Below are 20,755 nucleotides of genomic sequence, written 5' to 3' on the forward strand. Positions count from 1 at the left end.
CTTTTCTCTCATCTTTTTTTTTTTTTCCCTCGAAAATAGTTTTGGTCTGTCCTATGAAAATTTTGTCTCCGAAACCCTTTGGAATGAATTATGCAGAATATGCTATGCTGCCACAAGGCCAGGTTCATTAAAGGAGAATGCTTGTCTTGTATTTGTTGTGAATGGAAACCAGGATATTTTCACAGCTGGTTTAATTTGCTAACCAGGCAGTTTTAAAAATAGCTTACAATATAAATCCTAACTTTGCTGTATTCTGTCAAATGCACTTATATTCTGCATGGGTGGATGGAATCAATTCATCTTTAGCAAATTAGAAAGCCTAACATCTAGTCCCAGTAGAATTACAGGAGCACTTCAGGTGCCCTGCCTGCTATTCACTCTCCACTCCTACACTCAGGTCAAAGGTCTTATAATAGAAAAATCCTTGCTCCCATTTGACAAGAGTTTTCTGTGCACAAGAACTTTGCTTAGACACTGCCGGTGTTTTTTCCACCCTTCACAGCGTCTCCACTTCAGATACTGGAGTGGGTAACTTGCCTGCGATAAAGCACCTTGAAACAGAAGTTAGGATCTGAATTGAATCTTTCTGACTTTAAAGTGTTTTATGATATCTCTTGAACTCAAATTCTTTGCCAACGTCGGGAACTATGTTCCTGAAAAGTATTGTGGCCAGCAAAACTGCAGTTGTCAAGATCAAAGTCTCATGGCTAAGAGTGAGTTGGGGGAAACAAGGAAAATGGCACAAAGCCTATTTTTAAAACACAGGTGAAGTTCCTATTCTCTGAAGGGTATCCATTTCCCAAACAGACCAGTCTTTATCTTCAAAAACCTGCTCCAGTAACCCCTATCCTGAATCAGCCCCTTTAGGTATTCAGGAAACATTGCTGGGGCAGATTCTCCCACAAGTTTTACATTATACAAACTATACTTCTTTTAGAGAGCTTCAGATGGCTCCAGCAGACTGAAACATCATGGGTTGTATACTTAACCATTCTCCCTTGATAGTTTTGTTTTCACAAGTCTCTGCCTTTTCACAGATCAATCTTGTTTAATTTTGTTTTGTGAGTTTTTTTTTTCCTGGGCTTGGTCAGCTATCATATATTGAAATGATAAAGCAGAAATGAATATTCTTGCTGGGTCTTCCTCCCATACACCTGCCCACTTCTTTTGTGGGAGTTGGGAGCAAAGTGGCTGTGTTGTTTTGTTTGAGGCAACAGAAATAAACAGATTGAAAAATTTTATTTTTTGTGTCTCAGAACTGCAGTTAGCAAAGGATCATTCCATCCGGATAGTAGGATCTAGGAACTGAATACTACATTCTGGATGCTGTGAGTGACATATTGCTGAATGACTTACGAAATTCCCATCTGTTCTTTTATTTTTTTAATTATAAAAGTAATATTTGGTCATCATAAAACATTCAAACAGTAAGCGTGAATTTAGAATTATTCGCTTCTTCTACCCTACCTTTCTTCTTCATCTTCTGAAACTTTTTCTGTGTATTTAGAAAAACAACTAAACAGATTTTTTTTCTAACATTCTTTGAGACTTACTTTTTTCATTTGACATCTTTTGCAGTCTATTTCATTCCTTTAAACATCTGCAGAAGTACATTCTGTTATACTATAATCATTCTCTAATAAATATTTTGGTGACTTGCACTTCTTTGATTATTAAAAATATTAATACTTTTTTTAACATCTTTATTCTTATATCTTTATACACAAATGTATTTCTGTAGAATAAATTTCTAGATATGGAGCTGTTTGGCTCATGGGCTGTGTTTTTTTACAAGGAGGTAGCTGCTATCAAATTACTGTTCAAAAGAACTCTATCAATGTTCATTTCCATCTGCAGTGAGAGTACCCGTTCCTCCACACTGTTAATGACAGTAAAATTATTTATCTCCGAATTTTTGCCACTCTAATATTTTATGGCTTTAATTTGCACTTTTATTCTTACTAATAAGATGGAATATCTTGTTAGTCTCTTGGCTGTTGATTTTTATATCTTGTACCACCTGTTTACATATGATTCCCACTTTTCTTTTGGAATGTTTGTTTTGATAGCTTTGTAGGAACCCTTTACAAAGTGTAGATATTAACCTTTGTCTTTTAAGATGTTTAAATATTTTCTCCCAGGCCTTATTGTTCAACATTGGGGCATCTTTCATACTAATAGACCACTTAAATTTTTATGTAGTAAAATCAGCCTTTATGGTTTCTGTGTTTCATGCTTGTCTAGAGAAGTCCCTTCTACTCTAACATGGTAAAATGTCCTGAGTATTTCTACTGTATTTTTCACATTTAGACCTTTAACTGAACTGGTACTCGTTTTTGTCTTTGGTGAGAGGCAGAGATCTAACTTAATTTTTTTCTAAATGGGTTTTCCAAATGGCTGCCATTCATTGGTATTAGCGTGTATAGATAGCCTGTTTCACGTATGGAGGCAGGTGGAGCACAGGGATTATATAACTCGCAGGTCACAGAGTAAATTCTAGTAAGGATTAGGTCTCAAATTATTTGTTAGCTGATCTGTGCCACTTTCCTTCTTCATCTAACATTTTTACCATAGGCTCTGGAAGTCTTGAAGAAATTTTATTTCTGTGACGTTTATTTCAATGGTATAAGTTCTGTCAACAGGCAGTGTAAGGCAGCTAAGCATGTAGAAAGCTTTCTTGAAAAAATAATTGACTTCTGATATTGAAAATGTTTGTGCTAAATTGTTAACGTTTGGATCAGTTGTGCTGATTGCTGGTGTACATGTGAATAAGATTTAGCAGAGTATACAACTTTAAACATTCGTTTATTTATATAGTCTGAATATATTTGCTTTTTAATGAGGTTTATTTACTATTAATGTTATCTATAATCATTTTTTTGAGTATATTCACTTATGAGCTATTGGAGAAAATCAGACAAACCGAGTTTATTGCCACATAATATTGATCACATGACATGTTTAACACTGGGTTAAATATAAAACTAGACAGCATATTAAAAAGCAGAGACATTACTTTGCCAACAAAGGTCCATCTAGTCAAGGCTGTAGTTTTTCCAGTGGTCATGTATGGATGTGAGAGTTGGACTATAAAGAAAGCTGAGGGCAGAAGAATTGATGCTTTTGAAGTGTGGTGTTGAAGAAGACTCTTGAGAGTCCCTTGGACTGCAAGGAGATCCAAAAGGAGATCAGTCCTGGGTGTTCATCAGAGGGACTGATATTGAAACTGAAACTCCAATACTTTGGCCACCTGATGCAGAGAGCTGACTCATTTGAAAAGACCCTGATGCTGGGAAAGATTGAGGACAGGAGGAGAAGGGGACGACAGAGGATGAGATGGTTGGATGGCATCACCGACTCAATGGACATGGTTTGGGTGGACTCCGGAAGTTGGTGATGGACAGGGAGGCCTGGCGTGCTACAGTTCATGGGGTCACAAAGAGTTGGACACGACTGAGAGACTGAACTGAACTGAACTGAAATATAAAACTATTACAACTTTTTAAAACTCAGCACGAGCAGATACTTGTTTATAGGTTGTGTCTGATCATCCTTATTTAAAAGCTATTTCAGATAAAATAGCAGGGCTTCCCTGGTAGCTCAGAGGGTAAAGCATCTGCCTGCAGTGCAGGAGACCCAGGGTCAATCCCTGGGTCGGGAAGAGTCCCTGGAGAAGGAAGTGGCAACCCACTCCAGTATTCTTGCCTGGGGAATCCCGTGGACGGAGGAGCCTGGTGGGCTACAGTCCACAGTGTCGCAAAGAGTAGGACATGACTGAGCGACTTCACTTTTCTTTCTCAGATAAAATATTTCTACACAGGCAGGATTTTGATTTGGTTTTACTTCTGATACAAGTAATGATCTAGATATCTGTGGGTATATCATTTCTTATAAATTATTTTGGAGTTAGATGTTAGTTTTGGTGTATTAATGAGTTTGTTCTCTTTTTCATTTCTTCCTTAAAATTTTAATATAACTTAAAAACAAATCTAAGCTTTAAATCTCCATGTTGAAATTCAGTCATATTCTCAAGAGATACTTGTCTTTCACCTACTAAAAAAACTCAATTTTTCTAGTAAATTTTTATTGATTTAATTTTCTTAATTATTTTGGTTCGTTTTATGAAAGGTTATTGTTTAAAAACAAATCTCTCAGAGATATTTACACATTCATATTTATTGCAGCATTATTCATAATAGTCAAAAGGTGTAACAACCCAGATTCCATTAACAGATGCATGGATAAAGAAAATGTGGTATATACATAGAGTGGACTATTATGAAGCCTTAAAAAGAAGGAAATCTTGTCACATGCTACAATGTGCATGAACTTTAAGGATGTTGTGCCAAGCAAAACAAGCCAGTCACAAAGGACCGGTACTGTATGCCACCCATACGGGGTGTCTAACGTAGTCATAGAAACAGAAGGTAGAAGGTGGTAGTTGTCAAGTCCTAGGGGGAGAAAGGGGAAAGAATTAGTATTTAATGGGTATAGAGTTCAAAATGAGAAAGTTCTAGTGATCTGTTGCAAAACAAAGCAGATACACTTAACACCACTGAACTTTACACTTAAAAATAGTGAAGATGTAAAATTTATTTTTTTTAACCACAATAAAGAAAATTAGCGACCAGATTGAGAAGTTTAAATGTAAAATGTAGCCTGGATTTCAAAGACTTAGTACAAAAAAAGAATGCGAAATTAATGACTTTTATATTGTTTTATTTATTCATAGTACTCAAAAGCAATTAGGCCATTTGTTGGTATTTAGGAGAGCATTCCTTTAAATAAGAGAAAGGACTCTGAACAGAAAAATCTCATCCTTTTATGAAAACATGAGACCAAATTCTCAATCATCTGTACTCTGCTTAATCATGAAAAAGAGCAAGAATTCAAGTTATAAAATAAATTAAACCAAACTGCCTTGTTACAAAAGAAATGAAGCTCAGGTTGCCCTTGGCTCCAAAGTCCTTATTTTCACACTACAGTGTTTTGAGTGAAAGTGAAAAGGTGTTAAAGTTGCTCAGTCCGTCAGTTCAGTCGCTCAGTCATGTCCAGTTCTTTGCTACCCCATGGACTGCAGCACACCAGGCCTCTGTCCCTCACCATCTCCTAAAGTTTGCTTAAGTTCACGTCCATTGCATCTGTGACACCATCCAGCCTTCTCATCCTCTGACGCCCTCTTCTTCTTCTGCCCTCAATCTTTCCCAGCATCAGGTACATTTCCAGTTAGTCAGCTGTTCATATCAGGTGACTAAAATACTGGAGCTTCAGCTTCAGCATCAGTCCTTCCAGCGAGTATACAGGGTTGATTTCCCTTAAGATTGACTGGTTTGATCTTGCTGTCCAAGGGACTTTCAGGAGTCATCTCTAGTTAAAAGGCATCAATTCTTTGGTGTTCTGCCTTCTTTATGGTCCAGCTCTCACAATTATATGTGACCACTGGGAAGACCATAGCTTTGACTATACGGACCTTTGTCGGCAGAGTAATTTCTCTGTTTTCAACACACTGTTTAGGTCTGTCATAGCTTTCCTGCCAAGAGGCAATTGTCTTCTGATTTCATGGCTGCAGTCACCATTTGCAGTGATTTTAGAGCCCAAGAAGAGGAAATCTGTCCCTACTTCCACGTTTCCCTTCTATTTGCCATGAAGTAATGGGGCCAGATGCCATGGTCTTAGATTTTTAATACTTAGTTTTAAGCTGGTTCTTTCATTCTCCTCCTTCACCCTCAAGAGGCTCTTTAGTTCATGTTCACTTTCAGCCATTAGAGTGGTATCATCCGTATATCTGAGGTTGTTGATGTTTCTCCCACCTATCTTGATTCCAGCTTGAAACTTATCCTGCCTGGCATTTCTCATGATGTGCTCAGCGTATAGGTTAAACGAACAGGGTGACAGCAGACAGCCCTGTTGTACTCCTTTCTCAATCTTGAACCAACAAGTTGTTCTATACAGTGTTCTAACTGTTGCTTCTTGATCCGCATACATGTTTCTCAGGAGTCAGGTAAGACGGTCTGGTATTCCCATCTCTTTAAGAACTTTCCACAGTTTATTTTGATCCACACAGTCAAAGGCTTTAATGTAGTCAATGAAACAGAGGTAGATGTTTTCTGAAATTCCCTAGCTTTCTCTATGATCCAGCAAATATTGGCAATTTGATCTCTGGTTCCTCTTCCTTTTTTAAACCCAGCTTGGGTATCTGGAAGTTCTTGGTTTGCATGATGCTGAAGCCTAGCATGCAAAATTTTATGCATGACCTTGCTATCGTGGGAGATAAGTGCAATTGTCCAACGGTTAGCACATTCTTTAGTACTGCCCTTCTTGGGAATTAGGATGAGGATTGACCTTTTCCAGTCCTGTGGCCATGGCTGAGTCTTCCGTATTTGCAGATATATTGAGTGCAACACTTTGATGGCATCATCCTTTAAGGTTTTGAATAGTTCTACTGGAATTCCATCACATCCACTAGCTTTATTAACAGCAGTGCTTCCTAAGGCCCATTTGACCTTGCTCTCCAGAATGTCTGGTTCTGGGTGACTGACCACACCATCATGGTAATCTGGTTCATGAAAATCTTTTTTGTATAGTTCTTCTGGGTATTCTTTCCATCTCTTACTGATCTCTTCCGCGTCTACTAGGTCTCTACTGTTTCTGTCCTATATTGTGCCCACCTTTGGGTGAAATGTTCCCTTGATATCTCCAATTTTCCTGAAGAGATCTCTAGTATTTCCCCTTCTATTGTGTTTTCTTGTAGTTTTAGGCACTGTTCGTTGAAGAAGGCCTCCTTACCCCTCTCTGTGCTGTTCTTTGGCACTCTGCATTTAGTTGGATATAACTTTCCCTTTCTCTCTTGCTTTTTGCTTTCTCTTCTTTCTTTCAGTTCAGTTCAGTTCAGTCACTCAGTCGTGTCTGACTCTTTGCAACCCCATGAATCGCAGCACACCAGGCCTCCCTGTCTATCACCAACTCCTGGAGTTCACTCAAACTCACGTCCATCGAGTCGGTGATACCATAGCTATTTGTAAAGCCTCCTCAGATAACCACTTTACCTTCTTGCTTTTCTTTTTCTTTGGGATGATTTTGTTTGCTGCCTCCTATACAATATTACAGACTTCTGTCCATAGTTCTTCAGGCACGCTGTTTTCTGGGTGTAATCCCTTGATTCTATTCATTACCTCCACTGCATATTCATAGGGAATTTAAGTCATACCTGGCTGGCCTACTGGTTTCCCCCGATTTCTTTAGTTTTAAGCCTGAATTTTGCTATGAGAAGCTGATGATCTGAGCCACAGTCAGCTCCAAGTCTTGTTTTTGCTGACTTTACAGCTTGTCTATCTTTGACTACAAAAGTGAAAGTAAAAGTCACTCAGTTGGACAATTTTATTTTTGATATTGGCCATTTGGTGATGTCCATGTGTAAAGTCATCTCTTGTGTTGTTGAAAAAGGGTATTGCTATGATCAGTGCATTCTTTTGGCAGAATTCAGTTAGCCTTTGCCCAGCTTCATTTTGTTATTCAAAGCCAAACTTGCCTGATACTCCAGGTATCGCTTGACTTCCTACTTTTGCATTAAAATCCCCAGTGATGAATAGAACATCTTTTTTTGGTGTTAGTTCTAGGAGGTCTTTTAGGTCTTCATAGAACTGATCAACTTCAGCTTCTTCAGCATCGGTGGTAGGGGCATAGACTTGGATTACTGTGATGTTGAATGGCTTGCCTTGGAAATGAACTGAGATCATTTTGTCGTTTGCATTTTGGACTCTTTTTGTTTATTGTGAGCACTACTCCATTTTTTCTGTGGGATTCTTGCCCACAGTAGTCGATACAATGATCATCCGAATTAAATTCACCCATTCTGGTCCATTTAATCGGTCCATTTCTGGTTCACTGATTCCTAAGATGTCAATATTTATTTTTATCGTCTCCTGCTTGACCATGTCCAGTTTACCTTGATTCACGGACCTAACGTTCCAGGTTCCTACACAATACTGCTCTTGGCAGGATTGGATTTTACTTTCATCACCAGACACATCCACAACTGAGCATCGTTTACACTTGGCCTAGACACTTCATTCTTTCTGGGGCTATTACTAGTTCTCCTCCACTCTTCCTCAGTAGCATATTGGACACCTTCAGACCTGGGGGACTCATCTTTCAGTGTCATATCTTTTTGTCCTTTTATGCAGTTCGTGAGATTCTCATGGCAAGTACACTGGGGTGGGTTACCGTCCCCTCCTCCAGTGGACCACATTTTGTCAGAACTCTCTGATAACCCATCTGTCTTGGGTGGCCCTGCACGGCATGGCTCATAGCTTCATTGAGTTATACAAGCCCCTTCACCACAACAAGGCAGTGATCTGTGATGGGACAATGCAGGAGACCCAGGTTCAATCCCTGGGTTGGGAAGATCCCCTCTAAGGAAGTGGCAACCCACTCCAGTATTCTTGCCTGGAGAATCCTATGGACAGAGGAGCCTGGTGGGCTATAGTCCACTGGGTCACAAAGAGTTGGACACAACTGAGTAACTTAAACACTTGCACTTTTTTTATCCCCTTTTTATGTGTTGGTGATATGATTAATTATATCAGTTTGTGTATTTCAACTCTTCTTAGGGTACTATCTTTTTTGTCTCTTTCTAAGAGAGAATCTATTCTTGCAAGGAAGACCTGTAAGGAAATTAAATGTTGAAGACAGTTTTATGTTGATTGAGAGAGAGGAATGTAATTTGGAGAGTCAACACTACCTTTTATGCCCCAGTGTGATATAGTATCCTTTCTGCTTGAGGTTCTGTTTTTTAAATGTCTTAACTCCAGTGTCTTGATTAGATTCTCTTCTAACTAATTACATTCTTTGCAACTTAAATGTCTAGTTATAAAATGTCCTTTTAATTTTTCTGAATTATTATTAGACCTTTTATGAATTCTGATAGCTAGTCCTTACCTTTATTTCTGCTCGTACTCTTAACTCCTCCTTCTACAGTTCTCTCTTCACATTCATCTTATGCTGCGGTGCAGCTTTTAAAAGTTTAGTTTTTGCAGATCTCTACAGTTGATAGTCCTTGTTTTATATCTGACTACCAAATTTAACACTGAACTCTTAGAGAACCGTTTGTTTGGAGCTTACTTAAAGGCTTTAGAAGTACTTCTCTGTTGGTCCAGTGCTTAAGAATTCACCTGCCAATGCAGGCAGTGCAGGTTTGATCCCTGTTTGGGGAAGAAGGCCCGCATACCACGCAAAGACCCAGCATAGCCAAAAATAAATAATAAAGGCTTTGGGAAGCTTTGTAGCATTTCCTAAATACAGAGGAAATGAAAGTATTTCCACATTACTCACTTTATAGATAATTATCTTCAAAACGCAGACCTTGGTATTTGGCCGTAGGAAAGGGTTTTTTGGTGGTTTAATGTTTTATTTTCTGTTTTCTACCATCAGTTTTCATTAGCTTTCCCCCTGCCTTTGGACCATTAAAATATGTACATGGTGAAATAAACTTACTAAGAACAAATTGAAACCTTCTGTAATTTCAGTCATAAATTGGGCATCAGAGAAATGGTTGGGTTTCTCTCTTCATATTGTTTTTGGGAGAAAAGAAGTGAGTGTTATTTTCAAGTTGATTGGTATTTTGAAAATGCCACAAAGAGGTTCAATAGATAGTTATTTATGCTCATGGAATTTTTGCTGCTGAAAGTTTTAGTATAACCATAAACATTTTGTACTAGGTCTTTGGGAAACTTTCACTTGCTAATAAATTTTCTAGTTTGCACAGAAGTCACTTAAATTAATTGTTTGAAAATGTCTTTAAGTTCTAAGCTGTATTTTATGAGGTTTTCCCTGTGTTTCCTAATTGCAAATGACTGTACACTGTGTGGATTGCTGGTCTTTATAGGCAAAGGTGCCGACTTTAAACACAGTGAATAGGGTAGCACATGTGTCTCTCAGAAAACTACAATTCACTTACTAAAAGTCTTATTTATTTAGCTTATATTTTACTTATGGACAGATAATATGCCTTTATGGAAAAGCATTACTTGAAAGGCAAGATGTATTTGCCCAATTCCTTGAAATTGGTGTTTTAAGGCTGCCTTTTTCGAGATGTTACTCTTATCATGTAGTTGTGAAATGTTTTGAACATAGGATTATGTAAGTATAGACAAAAGAAGCGCATGTTCAGTTGCAGGAATTTTCAGTGGTATCATGAAGAGAGGGTAATGTTTGTTTCCCGAAAGTTTTATGTTCGCTAGAGGGTCTGGACACACGTTCTTCCCTAAGCACCACACCTTTCCCCTTTCCGCCGGAGTCTCTGTGAGCTGCGGTTTGGGCAGAAGTACTGGGGCAGCAGTGGGTGGAGGCTGGGGGGTGATGAGGGAGAGATTGTAGTAAAGAGGAGGCACAGCGTGAAGGCAGGTGGCGGAAGGTGAAAGGTCAGGCTAGGGGTTTATGCTCTGTCTTCAGCTCTACAAGAACAGACTTTTGCCAACATGGTCACTGCTGTTGGCACCAGAAAGCATCAATAAATGTATATTAAATAAATGAGGACATCAGTAAGTTTCCACAGACTAGTAAGAATCCCTGTTCTATACACTCACTTTGAAAATCTGAGGTGGGGTGACTAAAAATCCTAACTCCAGAATACTGTATTCATTATCAGCAGAAGAAAAGTAAAGGGATAACCTGCCATGTTTGACTTTATATTCAGTACTTTCTTAAGTATATCCCAACAGACCCAATTTTGTCACAGTTCTCTCTTAAGTGTCCCTACCTGTAAAACAGTTGATTGTGCTTATTTTGAAATGAAAAAAAAAAGAAAAGATTTTCTATCCAAGCCTGAAGTCTTTCTTTGCTTCTGAGGGCCTCCATAGGATGCCTTTAGCCTACTTATACATATTTCTTCTACTGTTTAAAAGATCTTCCTGCTCCTGCCCAGTGTCTCTCCATAAGATCTTCCATGTATATCTGGTTTCCTTACCCCTTACATGCCTTTGTTCAAGCAAAGAGACCCTTCTGTCTGACCAGGAACAAATCTAGGTTTTGTGGGAATGCTCTTTAAGAAAAAGAAAATTAGATAACCAACAGGGACCTATAGTTCGAGAGTGGGAACTCTACTCAGTGTTCTGTTGTAATGTGTATGAGAAAAGAATCTAAAAAGGAATGAACATATGTATATGTATATGTATAACTGAATCACTTTGCCGTATACCTGAAACTAACACATTGTAAATTAACTATACTCCCGATAAAATTTTTAAAAAAGAAAAAAATTAATTTCATTTACATAATTAGAGGTGCATGTGTGCTAAGTCGCTTCAATTGTGTCTGACTCTTTGTGGGACTATGGACTGTAGCTTGCCAGGCTCCTCTGTCCATGGGATTCCCTGGGCAAGAGTACAGGAGTGAGTTGCCATGCCCTCCTCCGGGGATCTTCCTGACCCGGCGATCGAACCTGTGTCTCAGGGATTGAACCTGCATCTCTTATGTCTCCTGCATTGGCAGGCGGATTCTTTACCACTAATGCCACCTGGGAAGTCCTAATTAGAGGTACAGAAGTGAATATTTATTTACAATGAGGAAAGAAATCACAAAAATGGCAACTCAAGAATTGACAAATACAAAATTCAGAAAATAACATAATTTTATATTCATTTGTATTAATATTTCCCTAACATGTTGCTGTGAAATTTTTTTCCAACATTTTTTGGCTGCTTCCACTTTGATTACCTCTTCATATTACAATTCTGTGACATTTTCTAAAAAGAGATAAAAAGATAATTCAATGTCTTCTATAACATGGTTGACCAAAGTATGCTTTTTGTTATTGATAGATTTTAAACGTTCCTTTCAGCTTCACAACTACTGCTGCTATTGTTCAGTTGCCCAGTTGTGTCTGACTCTTTGTGACCCCATGGACTGCAGCACTCCAGTCTTCGCTGTCCTTCACCGTCTCCCAGAGTTTGCTCAAACTCATGTTCATTGAGTTGTTGATGCCATCTAACCATCTCATCCTCTGTTGCCCTCTTCTCCTCTTGCCTTCAGTCTTTCCCAGCATCAGGGTCTTCTATAATGAATTAGCTCTTTGCATCAGGGGGCCAAAGTATTGGAGTTTCAGCATCAGTCCTTTGAACGAATATTCATGATTAATTTCCTCAAGTATTGACTGGTTTGATCTCCTTGCAGTCCAAGGGACTCTCAAGAGTCTTCTCTAACACCACAGTTCAAAAGCATCAATTCTTCGATGCTCAGCCTTCTTTATGGTCCAACTCTCACATCCATACATGACTACTGGAAAAACCATAACTTTGACTATGCGGACCTTGTTCAGCAAAGTAAGGTTGACAGCTGCTATTGGTGACATGATATAAACTTGTAAGATTGTTATCAACTTTGGGAGAACTCTAGCAAATATTGTTCATATATGGCCTGTAGGATTGCAAGGCTACATTTTTTCTTGTGTACTGACTACCCTGAAATACTCTTTGAATTGACACATTTATATCATGGTATGATCTACCCTGCACATTTCTGTCAGCATGCTCAGTGGTCCAGCAACATCTTTGTACACAGGACAGTTAATTTAACTCAGCCACACATGGAAGTGACTGAGGACCACATAAATATTTACCATTAAACCTAAAATCAATATATCATCAGTTTGGCTTTCCATTTAGGAATCCCCCAAGTGCCTACAGCTACTAATTCGACTGACAGGGGGAGATCATGGTGAAAAGAGGTAAAATGAAAAGAAGTTGTGGTTAACGATCTATGTTAAGTTTGTGAGGAAAAACATATTGTCTTTGCACATTTTATAAAAATAATTGGTTATTAGTAACAGAGTTGGAGAATTCACATTCCTAATTTCAAAATATATTACAAAGCTACAGTAATCAAAAAGAGTGTGGTACTGGCATTAAGACAGACAAATAGACCAATGGAATAGATAGAAACCCCAGAAATAAACCCTTTTATATAATGTTGAATAATCTTTGACATGAGTGCCAAGATCATTCAATGGGGGAAACAGACAGTCTTTTCAACATATGGTGTTGGGGATTTTGGGTATCTATTTGCAAAAGGATCAAGTTAGACACTTATCTTACACCATATACAAAAAATTGTCATAGTGGATTAAAGATGTAAGCTTAAGACCTAAGACTTTGAAACTCCTGAAAGAAAACACGATAAAAGCTTCATGACATTGGCCTTGCAATGGTTTTTTGGATAGGACACCAAAAACATAGGCAAAAAAGCAAAAATAGACAAATGGAACCACATCAAACTTAAAAATTTTTGAAAATTGTGTGCATCAAAGAACAATCATAGAGTGAAAAGGTGTCCTACAGAATGGGAGAAAGTATTTGCAAATCATGTATCTAATAAGAGATTAATATCCAGAATATGTAAAGAACTACAACTCAACAACAACAAAAATCAAATAACATACTTTAAAAATATCCAAAGGGCTTGAATAGACATTTCTCCAAGATGCTAACATAAGTGGCCAGTAAGCACATGTAAAGACACTCAGCACCACTAGTCAGCAAGGAAGTATAAATCAGAACCACAGTGAGGCGTCACTTCACACCCGTCAGGAGACAACTATCAAAAAAAATCAAAACCAAATAACATGCTGGCAAGGATGTGGATAAATTGGAACCTTTGTGCTCTATTGGTGGGATTATAAGATGGCATAACTTCTTTGGAGAACAGTATTAAGTTTCTCCAAAACTATGTTTTCTACATGACAAATTCCAACTCATTCTTTGAGACTCAGTTTAAAATCTTACCTCCTCTATGAAACCTTTTCTGACTTAACAGCAGTTCTTTGTATTCCTAGAGCATAACTGTCTTATATCTTTATTTGTATTTTAATTATGGCACTCACTATGCCATATTTTAATTATGAATTTGAACATCTCTGTCCTTCAGGGTGTTAAAATCCTCTTTGTACCCTCCTGGGCTTGGTTCTAGTATAGTACCTAAAACATAGTACATCCTAAAAAATGGTTCTTGACTGTATGAATGAATGGTGACTTCAGAGTTTGGAGATTTTTTTGTCTTTGTTTTTGTCTCTGCCATCTGGCTTACAGGATCTTAGTTCCCCAACCAGAGATTGAATCTGGGGCCACAGCAGTGAAAGCGCTGGGTCCTAACCCTGGACTTGGAGGCGAGAACCTGGACTCTTATTTTTAAAAGGGTTAATTGGCCTTATTATACTTTGTGGTCACAGATTGCATTCTTATTAACAGCAGTAGCCAGTTACTTTATGATAGAAGCTCTTCTACTTTTTAATACGTTGCATGTTCTTTGTACCTCTACTACCTCCATCTGATCCAGGCTATCTTCCCTCACCTAGAAGGCCATGGTTGCCTTCCAGCTTGTCTCTACTTCTCCTCATGGTCCTCAGTAGCATATTTTCTATAGGGAAGCCAGGATCAGCTTTTGAACATGTAACTCTGATCTGTCTAGAGTGGTTGTAAGACCGGCGTGGGTCCTTGGAATGCTTACTTTGGGAAGTTTTACAGACTTTTGTCCCACTTTATAGGAAACAATTTAAAAGCTATCCACATCCCGTATTAAATATGTGGTTTTATTTATTTATGTGGTTTTATTTATTTATTTTTCTATCATAGATTAAAAGAATTTTAATTGTTTTGCTTCTGACATTCTCTGGCTACAAATAACTGACTTAATTTGTAATTACCCTAAGATTTTTTAGTGATTAACATAGCATTTTTTGCAAAGTGAGAATTGTTTTCAAATGTAGTGAAAACTTAAGGAATGCTTACCGTAATGAATTGTGTTGCTTGGTGTTATAGTCTGAGGACACTTAAGCATTTATTAATTTTTATGATTATAATTTTCTTTCTGTATTTTGGACTTGTAAATATATTTTTTCAGATCCCAAACATTTGCCTAGACCCTTGAAATTTTCAGCTTGTAGATCCTAGGTATTAAGTGGAGAGTGAATAATGGATAAAATGGCACCGTTCACTCTCCTTTAATATTCTTCTGTGACTTTCCATTCTTCTTAAAATAAAATCCTTTCCTTTCTGTGACCTTCAAGACCCAGTTTGATCTACCTTCTCCTACCTTCATCTCTCACCTCTCTCCCCTGGGCACCTGGCCTAGCCTCCTTCCTGATCATCCTTCTTGTTCTTTAAATACTCAAGCAGTTGCTTTTCTTTTTCTAACATTTATTATTTTTTTTAATTTCCTTTTGGCTTTGCTGGGTCTTTGCTGTTGCACAGGCTTTTCTCTAGTTGTGGTGCATGAGCTTCTCATTGTGGTGGCTTCTCTTGTTTTGGAGCACAGGCTTTAAAGTTGTGGCTTGTGGACTCAGTAGTCGTGGCTCGCAGGCTCTGGAGCACAAGCTTAGTAGTTGTGGTGCACAAGCTTAGTTGCCCCACGGCATGTGGGATCTTCCCGGATCAGGGATCGAACACGTGTCTTCCTCATTGGCAGGCAGATTCTTTACCACTGAGTCACTATGGAAGCCCAAGCAGTTGCTTTTCAACTCAGCTTAAATGCCCCTTCTGAGAAAAGCCTTCCTTAGCTACCTGATCTAAAGTGAGTCTCCCTTGGTTTTACCATAGTCTCCCAGGTAGCTCAAGTGGTAAAGAATCCACCTGCAATGCGGGAGACCTGGGTTCAGTCTCTGGGTTGGGAAGATCCTCTGGAGAAGGGAATGGCAACCCACTCCAGTATTCTTTCCTGGAGAATTCCATGGACAGAGGAGCCCAGTGGGCTACAGTTCATGGGGTTGCAAAGAGTTGGACATCACTGACCGACTTTCACTTTCACCAACTCTTTAATTCCTTCTGAGTGAGTTTCTTTCTCCCATGAGGATATTGCTCCATGGGGGAATGAACCTACCTTATTTGGTACTGCTGTATCCCCAGCACCTAGCATAGAGTCAGACACATATAAGGCAGTTAGAATATACTTGTTGAACAAATAAAGAGTTATGTTAATAAATTTTGTAGTTTAACAGTTCTTGTATTGTTGGTGTAAACTTTTCATGGTCATAATAAATTATGCTCTAATCCGCTAAGTTCTATTTACTGATACTTTACTTGGGATTTTTGTGTCCATCTTCACAGGTGAAGATTGATCTATAGTTTTATTTTTTTGTATCATGTCTTAGTTCAGATGGGTATTAAGAATATGCTAGCTTCATAGAATGAATTAAGAAAGATTTCTTTCTATTCTGTAAATTTGAGAACAGTATGGATAATGTAGAGATTATCTGTTTAGTAGAAGAAAACCACTTGTGCCTGATATTTCAGTGGCTAGTTCTTTGAATATCTTACACATTTCTGCTATGGGTTTTTGTTATTTTCATAACTTTCTTGAGCTGCCCTTCAGTTCAGTTCAGTCACTCAGTCGTATCCAACTCTTTGCGACCCCATGAACTGCAGCACACCAGGCTTCCTTGTCCATCACCAACTCCCAGAACTTACTCAAATTCACGTCCATCAAGTCAGTGATGCCATCCAGCTATCTCATCCTCTGTCATCCCCTTCTTCTCCTGCCTTCAATCTTTCCCAGCATCAGGGTCTTTTCCAGTGAGTCAGTTCTTTGTGTCAGGTGGCCAAAGTATTGGAGCTTCAGCTTCAGCATCAGTCTTTCCAGTGAATATTCAGGGTTGATTTCCTTTAGGATTGACTGGTTTGATCTCCTTGCAATCCAAGGGACTCTCAAAAGTCTTCTCCAACACCACAGTTCAAAAGCAGTAATTCTTTGATGCTCAGTTTTCTTTATGATTCAGCTCTCCATACATGACATACAATATCAATACATGACTACTGGAAAAACCAAAGCTTTGACTATACAGACCTTTATCAGTAGAGTAATGTCTGCTTTTTATTATGCTGTCTAGGTTTGTCATAACTTTTCTTCCAAGGAACAAGCATCTTTTAATTTCATGGCTGCAGTCACCATCTGCAGCAATTTTGGAGCCCAAGAAAATAAAGTCTGTCACTGTTTCCATTGTTTCCCCATCTGTTTGCCATGAAGTGATGGGACTGAATGCCATGATCTTAGTTTTCTGAATGTTGAATTTTAAGCCAGCTTTTTTACTCTCATCTTTCACTTTTATCTAGAGGCTCTTTAGTTCCTCTTCACTTTCTGCCATAAGGGTGATGTCATCTGCACATATCTGAGGTTACTGATATTTCTCCCTACAATCTTGATTCCAGCTTGTGTTTCATTCAGTCCAGCATTTTGCATGATGTACTCTGCATATAAGTTAAATAAACAAGGTGACAATATTCAGCCTTGACATACTCCTTTCCCAATTTGGAACCAGTCCATTGTTCCAGTTCTAACTGTTGCTTCTTGACCTGCATATAGATTTCTCAGGAGGCAGGTAAGGTAGTCTGGTGTTACCATCTCTTCAAGCATTTTCAACAGTTTGTTGTGATCCACACAGTCAAAGGCTTTAGCATAGTCAATGAAGCAAATGTAGATGTTTTTATGAAATTCTCTTGCTTTTTTGTGAGCCAGTGGATGTTGGCAATTCTATCTCTGGTTCCTCTGCCTTTTCTAAATCTAACTTGAACATCTGGAAGTTCGTGGTTCACATATTGTTGAAGCCTCGCTTGGAGAATTTTGAGCATTACCTTGCTAGCGTGTGAGATGAGTACAATTGTGCATTAGTTTGAACATTCTTTGGCATTGCCTTTCTTTGTGATTGGAATGAAAGCTGACCTTTTCCAGTCCTGTGGCCAGGGGACCTTCCCAACCCAGGGATCGAGCCCAGGTATCCTACATTGCAGGTGAATTCTTTACCATCTGAGCCAGCTGGAAAGCCCAAGAATACTGGAGTGGGTAGCCTATCCCTTTTCCAGGGGATCTTCCCAATCCAGGAATCAAATCAGGGTCTCCTGCATTGCAGATGGATTCCTTATCAGCTGAGCTATCAGGGAAGCCCTTTGAGTTGACGTTGAAATTCCTATTTTCGTTGACTATAATCCATTTTATTTAATCTTCAGGTTTATTGACATTAAGTTATATGTAATTCTCTCATAATTAAAAATAAATCTCTCCAGATCTGTAGTTATAATGTGTCTGTTCTTAGCCCTAATGTTAATCATAACTTTTCTCTTATTTTTAGTTGATGAGACCTTCCAAAGGATTATCCGCTTTTGTTAGTTTTTATTTTTTATTAATCTTTAAAACTTAATTTAAAAATGTATTGTTTTTTATTGAAGTATAGCTAATTTATCATATTGTGTTAGTTTCAGGTGTGCAGCATAATGATTCAGTTTTACATATATTTTATATATTCAGTTATATATATATATATATATTTATAGGCTTCCTATAGGCTTCCCAAGTGGCTCACTGGTAAAGAATCCACCTGGCAATGCAGGAGACATGGGCTCAATCCCTGGGTCAGGAAGATCCCCTGGGGGAAGAAATGGCAGTCCACTTTCAGTATTCTTGTGGGAATAATCCCATGAACATAACAGCCTGGCGGTGACTGAGCACATACATTATATGTATATCCAGTAATATATACGTGTGTGTGTGTGTATACAGATATAGATATTCCTTTTCAGATTCTTTTCTCCATATAGGTTATTACAAAATATTGAGTATAGTTCCCTGTGCTATACAGTAGATCCTTATTGGTTATCTATTTTATATATAGTATTTTATATGGAGAAGGCAATGGCAACCCACTCCAGTACTCTTGCCTGGAAAATCCCGTGGACGGAGGAGCTTGGTAGGCTGCAGTCCATGGGGTCGCTAAGAGTCAGACACGACTGAGCGACTTCACTTTCACTTTTCACTTTCATGCATTGGAGAAGGAAATGGCAACCCACTCCAGTGTTCTTGCCTTGAGAATCCCAGGGACGGGGGAGCCTGGTGGGCTGCTGTCTGTGGGGTCACACAGAGTCTGACACGACTGAAGCGACTTAGCAGCAGCAGCAGTATATTATATATGTGTGTATCTGCTAATCCCAACCTCCTAATTTACCCGCACCCCCCCTCCTCAATCCCCTTTCACCTTTGGTACAAATAGCTGTGAAAAGAAGAGAAGCGAAAAGCGAAGGAGAAAGGAAAGATATAAACATCTGAATGCAGAGTTCCGAAGAATAGCAAGGAGAGATGAGAAAGCCTTCTTCAGTGATCAGTGCAAAGAAATAGAGAAAAACAACAGAATGGGAAAGACTAGGGATCTCTTCAAGAAAATCAGAGATACAAAGGAACATTTCATGCAAAGATGAGCTCGATAAAGGACAGAAATGGTATGGACCTAACAGAAGCAGAAGATATTAAGAAGAGATGGCAAGAATACACAGAAGAACTGTACAAAAAAGATCTTCACAACCCAGATAATCACAATGGTGTGATCACTGACCTAGAGCCAGACGTCCTGGAGTGTGAAGTCAAGTGGGCCTTAGAAGGCATCACTATGAACAAAGCTAGTGGAGGTGATGGAATTCCAGTTGAACTATTCCAAATCCTGCAAGATGATGCTGTGAAAGTGCTGCACTCAATATGCCAGCAAATTTGGAAAACTCAGCAGTGGCCACAGGACTGGAAAAGGTCAGTTTTCATTCCAGTCCCAAAGAAAGGCAATGCCAAAGAATGCTCAAACTACCGCACAATTGCACTCATCTCACACGCTAGTAAAGTAATGCTCAAAATTCTCCAAGCCAGGCTTCAGCAATATGTGAACCGTGAACTTCCTGATGTTCAAGCTGGTTTTAGAAAAGGCAGAGGAACCAGAGATCAAATTGCCAACATCCGCTGGATCATGGAAAAAGCAAGAGAGTTCCAGAAAAGCGTCTATTTCTGCTTTATTGACTATGCCAAAGCCTTTGACTGTGTGGATCACAATAAACTGTGGAAAATTCTGAGAGAGATGGGAATACCAGACCACCTGATCCGCCTCTTGAGAAATTTGTATGCAGGTCAGGAAGCAACAGTTAGAACTGGATATGGAACAACAGACTGGTTCCAAATAGGAAAAGGAGTTCGTCAAGGCTGTATATTGTCACCCTGTTTATTTAACTTCTATGCAGAGTACATCATGAGAAACGCTGGACTGGAAGAAACACAAGTTGGAATCAAGATTGCCGGGAGAAATATCAATAACCTCAGATATGCAGATGACACCACCCTTATGGCAGAAAGTGAAGAGGAACTAAAAAGCCTCTTGATGAAAGTGAAAGAGGAGAGTGAAAAAGTTGGCTTAAAGCTCAACATTCAGAAAACGAAGATCATGGCATCCGGTCCCACCACTTCATGGGAAATAGATGGGGAAACAGTGGAAACAGTGTCAGACTTTATTTTTCTAGGCTCCAAAATCACTGCAGATGGTGACTGCAGCCATGAAATTAAAAGACGCTTACTCCTTGGAAGGAAAGTTATGACCAACTTACATAGCATATTCAAAAGCAGAGACATTACTTTGCCAACAAAGGTCCGTCTAGTCAAGGCTATGGTTTTTCCTGTGGTCATGTATGGATGTGAGAGTTGGACTGTGAAGAAGGCTGAGCGCCGAAGAATTGATGCTTTTGAAGTGTGGTGTTGGAGAAGACTCTTGAGAGTCCCTTGGACTGCAAGGAGATCCAACCAGTCCATTCTGAAGGAGATCAGCCCTGGGATTTCTTTGGAAGGAATGATGCTAGAGCTGAAACTCCAGTACTTTGGCCACCTCATGCGAAGAGTTGATTCACTGGAAAAGACTCTGATGCTGCGAGGGATTGAGGGCAGGAGGAGAAGGGGATGACAGAGGATGAGATGGCTG

At 38.9% G+C, this 20,755-nt stretch overlaps 1 protein-coding gene across 6 annotated transcripts in view; it reads left to right on the forward strand.

Annotated features, from left to right (window-relative positions):
* Positions 1-20,755, forward strand: part of TNRC6B (trinucleotide repeat containing adaptor 6B) — a 252,531-nt gene that overhangs the window by 96,062 nt on the left and 135,714 nt on the right. The window lies entirely within an intron of this gene.

This window comes from Bos taurus, chromosome 5 (assembly GCF_002263795.3).
Source record: "Bos taurus isolate L1 Dominette 01449 registration number 42190680 breed Hereford chromosome 5, ARS-UCD2.0, whole genome shotgun sequence".
NCBI lineage: Eukaryota > Metazoa > Chordata > Mammalia > Artiodactyla > Bovidae > Bos > Bos taurus.